This window comes from Littorina saxatilis, linkage group LG1, assembly GCF_037325665.1.
Source record: "Littorina saxatilis isolate snail1 linkage group LG1, US_GU_Lsax_2.0, whole genome shotgun sequence".
Taxonomy (NCBI): Eukaryota; Metazoa; Mollusca; class Gastropoda; order Littorinimorpha; family Littorinidae; genus Littorina; species Littorina saxatilis.
The window spans coordinates 78380819-78397026 of NC_090245.1; the positions used below are offsets into that span (position 1 = coordinate 78380819).

Sequence of the window (16208 nt, forward strand, 5' to 3'; positions counted from 1 at the left end):
GTGACAGGGAGAGAGTTCCAGACGAGAGGAGCAGAAACAGAAAAAGAGCGCTCACCAAAAGATTTAGTGTTGACTCTCGGAGTGGAAAGGATAGAGGTGTCTGCTGAGGAGCGGAGTGTCCTGCCCGGTGTGTATGTCTGAGTCATGTCTGTGAGGTATGCGGGTCCTGTCTGTGTGAGTGCACCATAGGATAGGCATGCGATTTTATATTTGATGCGTGACTCTATTGGAAGCCAGTGCAGTGCTTGGAGATGAGGGGAAATGTGTTCGGACTTGCGGACTCTGAGGACCAGGCGTGCAGCATTGTTCTGCAATTTCTGTAACCTGTTTAGGAGGTACTGGGGGCAGCCATACAGCAGTGCATTACAATAGTCCAGTCTGGAAAGAATGAATGCAGAGACTAGAGTCAGAGCTGCTTCTTTAGAAAGGTAGTGGCGTATCGAGCCAATACGGCGGAGTTCAAAGTTGACGGCACGAGTGATGTTTTGTACCTGTGCGTTCATAGTTAGGTGGGAGTCTAGTGTGACACCCAAGTTCTTCACTGAAACCGAGAAGGGGACAACTGCATTGCCTATTGTGATGGACTCTGGGAGCTGGATGGAGGTAGACATGCGTGGAGAGGAGGCAGCCATGACTTCCGTTTTCTCATCATTTAATTTTAGCTTGTTAAAATTATCACGTGTCTGATCCAGTTTCACACAGTGAGCCCTGATACCAAAGGAAAGGGCAGAGTCTTAGGAACAAAACCAAATCAAAGTCAAGAGTACTGATCAGGAATCAAAGACGCACGAAGCAGTGACTTTCGTACGTAAAAGTTTAATTTAACTTTGCCTTAAGGATTGAGATTTTTCCGATCTCCCAGGTCAACTTATATGCAAAAATGCTAGTACCTTATATCTCTTCGTGTGAACACGAAGGCACAAGACCAAGAACGCAAGAAAAAGATTCTGTAATTTATGCCAGAGTTCGATGGGGTATAGAAACACGAAAATACCCAGCATGCATCCTCCAAAAGCGGCGTACGGCTGCCTAAAAAGCGGGATATATACGACCATACACGTAAAAAAAACTATTCGTGCAACAACAACAAAAACAAAAAAACCACTAGTGCACGTGTGAGTTTTAGGCCCATAAACGCAGAAGAAGAAGATTCCTGCCCGTGTAAACTCTCTTGTAAACCACTGAAGGTCTGTCCAAGCTTTTATATTAAAAAATAGGTCATGCTACACAATAGTCTCCTGTCCGCCCAGCGACCTTCCCCTTGACCCTGCTTGTGACCTCGATGTTTTTTGCCCCCGCAAGGGGTACGGTACTCTCTAAGCACCCAAAACCTCAAAGAGAGATAACTGGCGGAAACCTTCCTATTGTAGTCTCCTGTATGACGGCTTACTAGTGCCAAAACCTCATAATTGTAATTATCAAGGGAAAATTAGTAATTTTCCCTTGATAATTACCATTTTCACGTGTTAATTACTAATTTTCCCCGGAAAATTACTAACTTTCACCTGTTAATTACTAATTTTTGTTTTGGCTCACTTCCTGACGGATTGCTAGTGCCGAAACTAAAAATTAGTAATTTTCCCGTGAAAAGTAGTAACTAACAGATGAAAACAGTAACTGACAGTGTTAATTAGTAATTATCACGTGATAATGGGTAACACCAGGTTTTGGCACTAGTAAGCCGTCATACTCCTGTCCGCCCAGCCGACCTTCCCCTTGACCCTGCTTGTGACCTCGATGATTTTTGCCCCCGCAAGGGGCACGCACCCAAAACCTCAGAGAGATAACTGGCGGAAACCTTCCTATTCAACAAGAGGCTCTTTCTTGTGCACAGTGGCGATTTTCGGCTGAATTAATTTACATAAATGAACAGTTACTGCCAAAACAGTATTTCAACAAAATGAAGATTCGCCCAATGTGGGGCTCGAACCCACGACCCTGGGATTAAGAGTCCCATGCTCTACCGACTGAGCTAACCGGGCATATACGTTACAGTTACGTAGCTCAGTTGTTACGGGGAGAAAATGTAAGTTTTACGCCCTCACAGCAAATCAGTTGTTCCGGCGCTGGCTTTGTAACCAGTTCGTCGTCATCTGCGTGGGATCGAACCCGGGTTCGCCGAAAGGTATATATATTTGTTGCATTTTTACTGATCACATGACAAAAACAGCTGTTGTCATCGGTCAATTAGGAACTGTATATCAATTGATATCGCGCAGGAAGTTCCCAGTGATTTTGATATCGCGCAGGAAGTAGTTTTCTAATTGTAATTTTGAAGAAAACAAATCTCACATGAATGAAACAAAAGTCTCCCATTTTTAAAAACACAAATTCAGAAAAGGAAAGTTATTGCAACAGAAAGATTAAGCTGTGCAATGAATAAAAGTAAACTTTCCCCACCTAGCTTTAACAGAGAAGTAGTAGAACTGAATGTTTTAATCTTATACCGAGTGAGGCAATTGGAACAGCCTTGGATTAAGCTTAAAGGACCAGACCATGCTTATTTAAAGGTTATTAGAACCACTAACCGATGACTGAAGTGTCACGAAGTGGATTGTAGTAAAAATAAAGGAGTTACTTTTATGTATACGTGTTCTGCCCTATCTAATTACACTGACTCTTCACTCTTCACACTAAACACTTCAAACACAGAGTTTGGGAGGATACAGACTTATTAATTCCTCACAAATTATAACACAATTCTTCACCTCAAAACATCAATACCAATCAACTTCTCGTCCACACCGTTCATACAATCTCATCACAATCACTCCCTACATGTGATTAATGATATAAAGAAACTATTTCAATAATAAATTACTGCACAAGGTAAAGTGTTGATTGACAGACACTCACGAGTTCGTATCACGGCTCACTGCATGTCGTCATTTACACATCCTTGTGCCGCTGTATCCACGTAGACGATGAGTTCCCAAAAACTCTCCTTATAGATACCAACATGCACCTTTCACGTTTCCCCCCGAGAAACACTTTCGCCATTAGCGAAAAGAACCGTTGTCTCTACGACCGGTGACGATGGAGACTCCTCCGTCCAGCCATCTGCGCCGATGTGGTCTCTTTCGCCACCATCCTTCTGCGCTCTCCCGTGTGAGGTCCGCCCCTCGTACACTCCATGGAAACTCCTCATGGAAACTCCTAAAGAATTAACCCAAGTCTTAATACAACATTCTCTTAAACCATCTCCTCTTCCTAAACTAAAGTCATGTATCATCTCTCTCGTTCATTCTACATTCACTTTCCGTCCACAGTCAATATCCAAACTATACTTAATCCATGAATCACTTAATCCACTAATGACACTACCATACATAGTATCACTGTCTTAAACATAACATAAATGCGTAACAACATTTATGTTCAAGAATGTCCCAACAAAAACCATAATACAATCACAACAAGAATTCTCTTAAAACTTCACACCAGAATTTAGTGCACTTTGTATACACTTTCATTACATTCCAGCTATGTATTCAAGCTTCAAGAATATACAACATAATAAATCATTTACCTTAAGAGACCTGTCTCTTGAAAGAGTGTTTGTCCCCGACAAACCTGACACACGCTAGACACCTTGCTCGGTCGAGCCTCTACAACGTTGTGACGTTATTAAACCAAGACCAGCTACATTTCTCATACTCGTAAACACAACTCATGTCAAACTAGGGTTTCTTCGTGCAACACACGAAACCCGTGATATCGCTTCAAACGTGTCCTAGCATATCCCAATTCAATCTTTAGGGAGGTTAAAATCACGACGTGTTTCACATCACAAATATCCTACTCACATCTTTGTGACATGAAGGTTAGAGAGATGCCAAAAATGTAAAGAAATTCACCGATTCGTAGCTGTATCATTGTGATTTAATTAAAAACGTTTTCTTCGAAAACCGCCAAATTCGTCTGCTACACGAGACTTCGAAATGGCCGCCAGTAGACGAGAACCGGCTGTGACGTCATCTAGTGTCCGGAAACCGAAAGTTACAGCTTACGCTCAAGTGGGCGTTTGCCTACATCGAGCATCAACAACACGCCGAAGGAATGCGCACGGCTGCTGATAGCTATGAAGTATAGAAAAAAGGTTCAGGCATCAGTTGTCACCTTTTTCCGATGGGCTTACAACTTCTGTAGCAAGACTGGCAAGAAAACCTGCCTGGCACACACAAAACAGCTGTTGCCTAACGCAGTTCCAGTTCCGACAATTGTTGACCACTCACAGGAGGTCAGAAACCGGATACCAATGTCATCAGAACGATCTGCTTTCACTAAACGCAGACGAAAGGAAGTTAGTACATGTATTTACATGTATAGTCTTAGGACGAGTGGGTTGGGCGGATGGTGGTGGTAAGAGCGAAGGGAGGGTGAATGTTTATAGTGTGCCGCAGGTGATATTAGCATGTATAGGTTTTTCCCCTTTTCTTGTTTTAAACTTCGAGCTTAACTTTTGACATTCTACCCTCACACCTTACTTTTTCATCAGGTTATCTGAACGAGCTGTTTGAGGAGGTGGTGATCCTAACACTGGCCTACGGCAACACTGGCCTATGGCAGCTACAACAAAGCTCTGCATACACAGCGAGACTACAATGCAACAGTGCCCAGACTTTGATTGCTACAGCTAGACCAGTTGACAAAGCTCAAGTTGTCACCAAGCAGGACGCCTCAACTGGCGACCAACTATATAGACTGAGGCTGCCTATCTCCAAATCTGACAAAGCAAGAATTGTTAGGCAAGCTCACAGTTTAAACCGACCTTAAGTATGCAATAGTTATGCACACCCCCTACACACACACACACACACCCACACACCCACACACACACACACACACACACACCCCAGTTGAAAGATGTAATGTACCTTTTATTTATGTGACATATTTGAAGCCTGTGTAGATCTCTGATGGCAGCGACCAGACAGGCAGGAAGAACTTTCCTGTTCTTTCGGCAAGTCAGTATGCAACTTGTCTGTATGTCCTGAACACATCAAAACATTTTCTTTAATTTAAGCTACATAATATCATGTGGATGCACTGATTGGGTGTAAATAATAACAGCAATTGGTACAGTCAATTCACTAAATGTGCAACAGAACCCTAATCATCAGACATTTTACAACAGCAAATTTCAACAGTCCTTTTACTTTCCTGAATGTCATTATTATTTATTAAAACATGCATCTAGAGCAACATACATATATCTAAATCTTCTTTTATTAAATTTCACCTGAAATTCAGGCTGCTTTCCCATGTAAAGTACAAATGCAAGTGTCCATAAACCAGGGTTTAATAGTATGTGAGTGAGTTCTGATGAAAAAGTGATTGTGTTGTAATATTGGTTATTACTGAGTGTTGATTACATTATAAAAACAACAACAACAACAGAACAATGTGAAGAGCAAACTTCTTCTGTGGGCATGCAAGTGAGTTAATTATTGTGTGTGTGAAACTATATGTGACTGAGTGTTACAAATTTAAATGACAACAGTTGTTCAGTTTAAATTTTCTTGGAAGCCTTTAAAAACAACAACAAATAAATACATTTAAAAATCAAACAAATATAGGCATCTCAAAAAAAGTTGTTTTTTTTTCTTCTTTTTTTTTTCTTTTCTTTTTCTTTTTTTTTTTCCTTCTTTTTTTTTCTTTTTTCTTCTTCTCTTCTTTTCTCTCTTTTTTTTTTTCTATCTTTTGAACCTCAGTTACAATATGACTCGCTACGAGTATGATACTGTGAGCGAAGCTGAACAGTTTAAACGTAAACAGAATGGGTTATAAATAATAATAATATCATTCTTTCGTTTAACATGGACAATCTTCGAAAATGTACAATATTTTCAATCAATTATAATTTAGCTATAATTCTCTCCGTCAACTGGCATTTGCACACTTTCTCTCTTTCTCTATCCTCTCTCCCCATCCTCTCTCTCCCTCCCCTCCCCTCCCTCCCTCTCTCTATCTTTAATCGTCCTCTCTCTCTCTCTCCCCCTCTCCCCTTCTCTGTCTCTCTCACCCTCCCTGCCACTCTCTCTCTCTCTCTCTCTGATACTGTGAGCGATGCTGAACAGTTTAAACATAAACCCTACCATTCTCTCTCTCTCTCTCTGATACTGTGAGCGATGCTGAACAGTTTAAACATAAACAGATAGGGTTATAAATAGCAATAATATCATTCTTTCGTTTAACATGGACAATCTTCGAAAATCTCTCTTTCTCGCTCACTCTCTCCCACCCCTCCCTCCGCTCTTTCTCTACCTCTCTCTCTCTCGCACCCTCCCCTTTCCCTTTCTCTCTCTCTCTTCCTCTCTCAATCTCTCTCTCTCTCTCCCCCTCCTCTCTCTCCCTCTCCCTCTCTCTCTCTCCCTCCCTCACTCTCTCTCTCTCTCTATTACCATGGTTGTGTTTAAATGAATTAATAATAATGATATATTTTGCTGTTCGTCATAATTGTTTTCATCATTGGTTCACCTTAGTTAATACATTGACATTTGCAACGAGTCATTTACAATAGCATAATAGTACTGGATTTCTCAGTCAAAAAGCCGAATGGAGAGCTCTCTTTCAAATATACAATTTGGGTCAAAGCCTTCTCCGTATTTGTATATACTTATTGACATTTTTGCAACAAGCAGAATAAAGTTAATATTTCTTATAGTTTGGTCCTGTTGCTTGTTCGGTTGGAAACCAAATAAAACGTCAGTTTCTTTTAATTTTATCTGTGAACCTGTTTTTATATAGATTTGCTTTTCTACGTTCTTCCAAAAAAGTGATATTCTTGGGCATTTAAAGAAAAAATGTTCAATGAAATCAATATCTCCACACAGACTACAGCGATTGTTTTCACGTTTTTTCATTTTGTGTAGTAAGATATTAGTGGGGTAGATATTATGCAATATCTTCCAGTGAAGTAGCCTTAGTCGCTCTTCCTTGGTGCAGTTGTTTGCTATCATCCAATGATTTCTTTCTATTTTATAGTTATATTTATTCATCCAAAAATGTATTGAGCAAGGAGTATTTGCTTTTTGTTTGGTAAGTAGTGATCTAAATTTTTTGGGAGTCCAGTTTTTAAGAGATTGAGGTTCTAGAGAGACAGTCGCTTCTTGAGTTTGGTTATTGTCAGCTCGCAATGATTGCGCAATGAGCGCGGTTCGCATTGCATTATAATCAAACAGCAGAGCAGGGTAGTCCCCGATTTTTTCTGCAATACGTGCGAGTGGTAATAATCCCTCGTCTGTCCATATATCTTGGACGTAATTTATGTATGCATTTGTCCATCTCTTGAAGAACAGAGGTCTGTTTCTGTACATTATCTCTTTGCTATTCCAGAGACAGGTATATTTGAATTCAGCATTGGACAGGTATATATTTCTGAATTCAAGCCATTTAATTAGACATGATTTCCAGAATTTAGATTTGACTTTTTCGAGTCCTAAAAATGTTTTTGGATTGGCAGTAGCATTGAGGCAGCAAAGGTTTGTTCCAACTTCATTAAAGATGTAGGTTGGTATTAATTTCCATTTGGCAGAAGTTGATATCCCACAACTGACACGAGAACAAACTGAAGCGTTAGAAAACCCAGTAACTGAACAAGAACTTCTTAAAGCGTTAAAAACCATGAAAAATGGTTCTTCACCGGGATGTGACGGAGTGACTACAAGTTTTATTAAATTCTTTTGGTCGAGAATAAGAGAGCTACTATTAGGCTCGATTCAAAGATCCTTTCATGTAGGAGAAATGTCTCCCTCACAAAAAAGAGCTATTATAACCTTAATCCATAAAGGAAAAGACCTCACAAGAGATAACTTGTGTAACTGGAGACCCATCTCCCTTACAAATACAGACTATAAATTATTAGCAAAATGCCTTGCGCTTAGGATGTCGAATGTTATAAGTGATTTGATCTCAGAGGATCAAGTGGGATTCATTAAGGGTAGAAAAGCTAGTAATATTATCCGATTAATAGATGACGTAATTGAACATATGAATAATGAAAATAAACCCGGTATTTTATTGGCCCTAGATTATACACGTGCATTTGACTCTATCTCCAAGGAATTCATGCTATAGCTCTTTCTCACTAGCGAGGCCGGAGGTGTGCACGAGTTTCGTCCCTTTGGTTCGGTAAGTTCCGGTTAAGATAGAGGCGGCAGTCGAGCGCATGAACGTGAAAGAATTGAAAGATTTTCTTCGGAAACATGGCCAACTTGTCAGTGGAAAAAAAAGAAGAATTAGTGCGCAGAGCAAGAGGCACGTTTCAGCTGCGAAAAGATGGCAAGGATGCTATCGATAATGCTGTGGAAACAAATGATTCAAGTTAGCATTTGACAGACCACTTCGACTGTCAGTGTCACGAACTTGTAGCCTATGTGTTAAATGTTATCAATAATTATTGAGCACACGCGGAATTTGTGCGTGAATCAGTGAGTCCTTTTGATGCTTGGTAGTCATGCATTTATTGTTGTTAACTGGATGTGCGTGTTGTCTAAGGCTAATGTCAGACGGAGCTCGCAAAACACGAAACAAAAGCCGAACAAAAGCAAAACAACACACAAAAGCACCATGTTTTGCTTTTGTTCGGCTTTTGTTTCGTGTTTTGCGAGCTCCATCTGACATTAGCCTAAGAGCAGTTTCACATTACCAGTTCATGGCTCTTTAATGTTACTTCAGTTGTTTTACTTTACATTGTTTACCAACTTTGTTAAACTGCTATTGTTTGTATATGTTTTAGATAAATAAAACCCAAACTGTATCAACTGCGTCTGTTGAAGTGTGTGTGATTATCTGTAAAACAAGTCATTCATCAAGCTTCAGATTCATCATGTCTTTATTCTTTGAATACATATATAATTATATAATACACTGCATTGTCGTTCCTCGGCAAATATTTCAGCCAACTGTGAATAAAAAACAAAATGTAATCACACACAGGTAATAAATATTTTTCCCTTAAAAACATAAAAAGCATAGATACACACCACACAAACCCTATTTATAATTTCATGTACATAATCCCACGTTACAAAATAGTGCACTCCTTACAACACACGCTCACACCTGGTTGGTTTGCGTTCAACTTCTCAGACATATTCAGGCATGAAAATTCTCCGTATTTTCCGTATTTTCCGTATTTTTGAAAAAAATAAACCGTATTTTTTTTATTTTCCGTATTTTTCCTTTTTTTTTTTTTAATTTTTAATTTTTTTATTTTATTTTATTTTTTTTCTAGTCATAGTTATAGTAAAATAGTTTTGGGGCCATGTTTGAATCCAATTTTAAGGCTCAGATAGCCCCAGATTGCACCAAATTGCACCCTTGAAAAAAAAAATTTCCGGGGGGGCATGCCCCCGGACCTCCCTAGAAGTCTTGGCGCTTTGCGCCTGCGAAACTTGGCGCTACGCGCCTGCGAAACTTGGCGCTACGCGCCTTCGAATTTTGTTTTCAGTATTTTTTTTTTCTTCAGTTTTCATGCCTGATATTTTAACTGGATACAAAAATTTGGAGTACAAACCAGCATCAGTTTTCATGCATACTAGTTTTATAATTTCTGTCTTCCATGCATTGGGAATGTAAGCATCAATGAGTGACATACACAGAGTCAATGACTGAGATTTATAGTGACACTAGAGACTACAGTCATACTGAGACACGGCAGTCCTTCTTACAGCTCATGTGCCTGTTACTGTTTCACACAGACAAGAGCAAAATGCACTAATGATTGAAGGAAGTATGTTGTACAACAACATTCTTTTACACTTTTATGTACATGAACAAATAATACCCATCTGATTAACTAGACGAGAAAGTCACTCTGTCAAGTTGCACAAAATCTTGTCATTTTCTAAAAGAAAGAGTAACACGTAGGCGCTGCTCCCAAGCTCTTTTCAGTTGCTTGTTTGTTGGAAGTTTATGTAGCCTGACAACTCTTCCTTCAATAATTTTTCCACGATAGTTATGGCAAATGACACAGTACTGCTTTCCACCACCACACACTCTGAGCGAGCTTTCTTTCAGTGCAGACGCCATGATGTAGAAGATACCGGAACTAACCCAGCGTTTCTCCTTCGTTGAAGAGCATGGAAAGATAACTCGTACTTGACTAGAAGTGAGAAAGAGCTATGGGCTTCCAGAAAATTCGGATTTGGCGAGAATTTTACGCATTGGGTTAAAGTTCTCACAAATGAGACCGAAAGTAGTATTAACTACCTTGGCTGGATTTCCGAACCATTCCCGATTGAGACAGGAATTCGCCAAGGCTGCCCGTTTTCGCCAATGGCCTTCATTCTCGGACTGGAAATTCTTGCAATAAAGATTAGAAACGATCCAAGCATACACGGACTTCGATTACCTCGCTCCCAGATAGAGACTAACAACTCAATTGATATGATAAAATTAGCAATGTACGCTGACGACATTAGCATGCTATTACAAGGAAAACAAGATCTGGAAAACGCAATGAAGCTTGTCACTGATTTCACGAAAATATCACAACTAAAAATTAATAAAAACAAAACGGAAGCAATGTGGCTAGGATCTCAAAAGGACAGCAGAGAACATCTCTGTGACTTAAAATGGAAAAAACAGCTAAAGATTTTAGGTATACTTTTTAAAAATGATGTCACTGCATCAGACATAAATGAGAATTGGTCGGTAAGAATCGAAAAAATAGAAAGACTAATAAGCATATGGTCTAAAAGAAACCTCAGTATCACAGGCAAATTATGTATTGTAAAAAGTTTCTTGATTTCACAATTTGTATACCCAATGCAAGCTTTAAGTGCTCCAGCCACTATCCTACAGAAAGCAAATACAATCTTATTTCGATTTTTATGGAAAAAGAAGTACACAAATACGCGAGCCTATGAAAAGGTAAAAAGATGTGTAATGTGCAACGTAGGGGAGAATGGAGGTTGTAATATGATAAACATAATAGATATGCAAGCCTCCTTTATGATGACATGGATAACTCAGTTAAAAATAGACACATCTCAAAAAAAGTTGTATGTACACCTTCGTGGCTGGTGATGCATTCTTGCTCCCCTGCAAGTTTTCATTCTACAATGTACCTCAGGGTAGCTTCCTCTCTCTCCTCTTCTGCCCCTCCCACACAGCCACTCTGACACCAGTCTCTGAAATCAAGAACAGTTAAAACTGCGATGAGCTGTTGTTCTTTCACTCGTGAATGCAATGCATGAACACTTACACAATATCACACCTATTCGCGAGTGCGTTGACATTTCAGTACACAAACAATCATGAGCAAAAGGAAGAGACTGAAAAAATAGCACAGACTCGAAAGCAGACGATAAGTTCAGCACAGAGAGCGGGCGTGTTTACCTTTGATCACTGAGACAAACAGAGTCGCAATTTTTCGTCGTCACTGTTCTCACCACTGCTGGAAGTGGCCTCCTCATCTTCCGTGCTCGATTCTAGCAGAAAAGCGAGTGGTTCGAACATGTACGGTTCAATTTCGTCTGCAGTTACGCTTGTTGGTGCAGCACTCGCCGTCTTGACACTGTATGACGTCACGGGTAATTTATTCATAAGCCAAGAGTTCCGCCAGTCTCGCGAAGAAAACGAGACACAATGGCGGGTCGTTTTGGGGAAGAAATGCGTCGCTTCAGGCACAAAAATCGTCGGATTACGGCCTTAGAAGATTCCGAAATAAACCAAACATTGTTGAAGACAGTAAGAAAGCGGTTTTCTAACTAACTGTGGCACACACATCGGGAAGTGTTCGGTCGCGCAGGAACATGATTCGAAGCGTTTTTGACGCTAAAACAGCATGGTCTGGTCCTAATTAGTCAGATCCGTTATTTCATTCATCGACTGAACTGTTGTTCGTCTTTCCTCTGGCAGCCAAAAGTGAAGAGAATTGTAGTAGTTTGTGTTTCGCAAGAGCGTGAAAAGACGATACATTAAACCAAGGATAGTTTTGCTCTTGACTACGCCTCTTCTACCGCTCAAAGCGACTTCTGGGCAAACAGATAGAATCTTCCTGAATCAGGACAGGGATCAGGACCCGCAAAGATCACATCTTCATCTCCCTAATTCTCTCGCATCCTTTTCATTTGCCTTTCAACACACACAGTCCCTGTTCCAATGCCGAGGAACGACAGATCTTTAATGCATGGAAATGAAGGCAGCATCAGCAGAAGAAGGAGAGGAAGAAGAAAAGAGAGGAACGAGGCGGAGGGAAAAGAAAGTTCTGCAGGAGAAGGAGGAGAAGGAGAAGGACATTAAAGAGAAAGACTGGTGAGGAAGAGTTGGGCGGATGGGAAAGAACACGTGGGAAGAAGTTCAAGGAGTAGGAAGGAAGAGGAGGAGAAAGAGAAGAAAAACGGAAAATGAAATGAAAGCGAGAAGAAGGAGGAAAAAAGGAGAAAGAAGAGGAAGAGAGGACGAAGAAGAAGGACAAAGAGTAAGAGGATAAGGTGCAGGAGGAGGAGGAGAGGGAGGAAGGAGAATAAAGGCGAAGAAGAAGAAGATTGACAAGGAGGGATAGGAAGAAGAATGAGGTTGAGAAGATGAAAACGAAGGACAATAACGACAACGAAGAAGATTTGTTTTTAAATATAAAAAAAACAGAGGGAAGACGAACAACAACGAGAAGACAAAGAGGAAGGAGAAATGAGTTCCAGAAAAAGAGTCAATGTCTTGACGAGATTTTCTCGCCGCTGTTGAAGGCTAACTGCCGGCCCTGTTTGCCTGACACTACGGTAAAGGGCAGCTGCTGCCGCTCTCCCTGACTTGCCCTGTCTTGCCCTGTTTGCCGCGTGCCCGGAGAAAATGACGGGCAAATGGCGAGCAAATTGCGGGCAGATGAAGGAAGCAAATGACGTTGTGGCACGCCAGTTCTCACAGGCTCCTCTTCGTCTCTCCCTCATGTTTGTCCACGGTCTTGTAAATCGTATTTTCCGTCAATAAACATTTCGTCGCGTGCCGCCTAAACCCCTCGGTCAGAGGTGGACCGGAAAAGAGTTTAGCGGCAGAGCACGGGGAACGGGCAGAGGGGTCATTATTGGACAGATGTTCCACCCCTGTAATGGCCGACTGTGCGGCGTTGGAAGGTAATCCTTTTTGACAGGGTCCTCCCGTTTGTCGCTCGTTAGTTCATGCGCCGGCAAAGAGTATGATAACTTTGCCTGGATTCTCTATGCCGCTTCACGCGAGGGTGTTTGAAGACTGGGATAGGTCGTGTGTTTGTTTTTGTCATTATTCTGGGAGAGAAAATATGACATGTTTGGTTTGCCTGAACTATGATGACCGGAAGGAGAAGACCCTGTTCTTTTGCCTTCCTCCCTCCGTCTTCCCCTCCCCATTACCGCCTTCATTCTCCGCAGTAGGGAAAGATTTAGGTGGGTTTTATTTTAGTTGAGGGTAAAAATCACTTCCACGGTTTAAGTTCCAATACAGTGATACCTGCAATGTCAAGCCCCTCCGATGAGAGGACACCTTCCGATAAAAGAAGAACTTTCTGTTGTCCCTTTGACTGTGTCTTATATTTTGACCAAAATACACGGCCTGTCATGAGAGGCCACCCTAATGTATGGACACTTCCAGCTGATTTCAAGGGTGTCCTTTCATCGCAGGTACCACTCTACTTTACTGATAGAAGAACAGAAGTGGATTTGTCTCATTATTATTTGTATGTCCGTCCTCTACAAAAACCATTAGATTGACCTACCTGTGAGCGTTCCAAAAACCCACCTTACTTGGATTTGTTGTGGGGTGTTTTGTTTTGTGTTGTACAGAACGGGGTCGAAGACTATAAGTGGTTGATGCTTCGCTCGGCAGTGTCTCAAGTCTTGCGGAAAAGTTAGGTGGCAATAAACTGATTTGTAAGGTTTCTTTTGAAAAATACACTTCCTTTACTACATCAAGCCAGTTCATGAACACTTCCTCAAGGGCCTCAAGGAAAAATACTCGTTTAACCCGTTCCTCTTCAACCCCTGCTCAACCCAAACTCGCCCCTAAATCATGGATGAGACTTGAAAAGCTGAAATGCCTTTTCCTCCCTCTAGCGTTTGATTCAGCTTGTTCTGGCGTCCTGGATTTCCCTGGAGAGTCTTCATTCGTCTCATTTAGACCTCTACGGACATCGGCCCCGTGCCACTCACGCCGGACAGAAAACGGATTACCGGCCGGCCCTGGTCCCAAACACCGGGCTCCTCTGAACCCGATGATGAGAAGGAGAGGGAAGACAGAGAAAAGAAAGAGAAGGAGGGTGCTAGAAAGCGCCACAACGATCCGCAAATCGTATCACCACCAACACTGCGGCTCCCGTAATCGTGCGATTAGACGGTCAATTGGAGACAATCATTTCATTCTCATGCCGTCAGCTTGTCCACCCAGCAGTTTCCACCCCCCACCCCCTCCCCCCACCTCCGTCCCGTCATCCCTTCTCGGTCTGCTTTTCCCAGCCGTTGTCAGTAGCTAGTGCTTGGCTACCTTTTGATGCCCCTTCATTTAGACTCTGTGGCGATGAGAATTAGTGGAAAGAAGGGGGATGGGGAGGATGATGAGGACGAGACAGAGAGAGACAGAGAGAGAGACAGAGAGACAGAGGGAGAGACAGAGAAAGAGAGAGGGGAGAGAAGGGGGTGGGAAGAAGAAGAGCAAGCTCTCAGAGACGATCATGTAATGAGAACGTGGAAGAGCCAAACGAACGCGGAACACTCTAATTGTTTCCGATCAGAGCTTTTGCTTGCGGCCAAAACCGTTGTATCACCTCAATAATTTGCAACCTCCACCTTCCGTGCCCGACATCTAATCGCTTTATTTATGACAAAATATTTGTCACGAAACGCGAAACCGTTAGCTACGGGCAAAACGGGCAACCGCCTCATAACCAGATTGCTGCTAACCGGCAGTCTCGGCTCCCCGCGTGTCTTCCGCCCGTCGTAGTCTCGGCGAGGAGGAGGGGAGGTAATCAGCATTGTGAGGACAAGCGCTTATCGTTTCCTGGCCACAAGGGAACCGCGCCAAACCATAGCTGTTCTAATGAGGTTTCACGGGCGAAAATGGAGTGCCCCGATCTAAATTACTACCTGAATGCCAAATCAATGGCCGTTAATACCGGTGGTCCTCAATCACGGGAGACAGATTGCAAAACACGCACTGACGCTGCTACGACCGATGATTTCAATTCGGCAAGCTGTGTCTGCGAGTTTGGCCTTGCTGCAAGTACCCCTCCCCCCCCCCCCTCTTCTTCACTTTCCTTACACTAACCATTCCCCCTAACACTACCTCCACCCGCCGCCCCCCCCCCCCCCCTCCCCCACCGAACCACGCCCCCCGCGGCGTGCGTGATGTCTGTGGTGCTGAACCATCACACTTTCTCCAATCCCGGGCCTTCCCTCTCCTTCCTCCTGCGTTGTGTGTACTGACACAGGTACAGATGCGAAAAAATAACGTATCTTCACACACAAATACGAGTCAACTGCAAAGACAACGAAGGATGATGGCAGCACCGGAATGATTTTCATCAGCTTTACAGATGGCAATGAAGAACTTCCTCTTCGAACAGGCACATTCTCCTCTAACTGTAGAGAAGAGACAGTGACCCTCTGTGAAACAGCAAGAACGATCCTGTTCAAGCCCAGAAAAACTACAGGTCAAGTGGTTATAGTTAATGAGGCTCTCTCTGTCCTGCAAGCCCTCCAAAACCCCAACAACAAGGAATTGGACCCTCTCTCCTCCGCCCTTGCTGCACTGAGTGCCACAGAACACACAGCGGTCATACCGTGAGTGGGTACCAGCACACTGCGGTATCACCGGCAACGAAAGATCAGACACTTTAGCTAATGAAGAGGCCCAGAAACAGCATTCTGACAACCTGATATCATTTGATTGGGCCTTAACCATCATCAAGGCCTACCCAAGGAAGATGTTGCATATATGCCAGTTATCAAGAAGAAAATGAACCTGTTAAAAAAAATTGGCAGTCTGGCTCCAGGGGATCAGAGTGACACTGCAGTTGGTCCCTCTCAACAAGCACGGGAGTATTTTCCAACCCTTGTATTACAAGGTTTGATGTCATTTCGTATAGAACTCTGGGTACAGCCTGCAAGGTCAGCTACTACCACCTAAAACGATAAAAACAGGTGACGATCTGTCGCATTAGAACTAGCAATAAACCATGTACATCAACACTTATGCACAACCTTAGCGTCAAACAGTCAGAAGAGTGCCCTTGT

At 42.3% G+C, this 16208-nt stretch overlaps 1 non-coding gene across 1 annotated transcript; it reads right to left on the reverse strand.

Annotated features, from left to right (window-relative positions):
• Positions 1–1909: 1909 nt before the first annotated feature.
• Positions 1910–1982, reverse strand: Trnak-cuu (transfer RNA lysine (anticodon CUU)). The gene has a single exon. It is a non-coding gene; the product is annotated as a tRNA-Lys (tRNA).
• Between the last annotated feature and the right edge of the window lie 14226 nt (positions 1983–16208).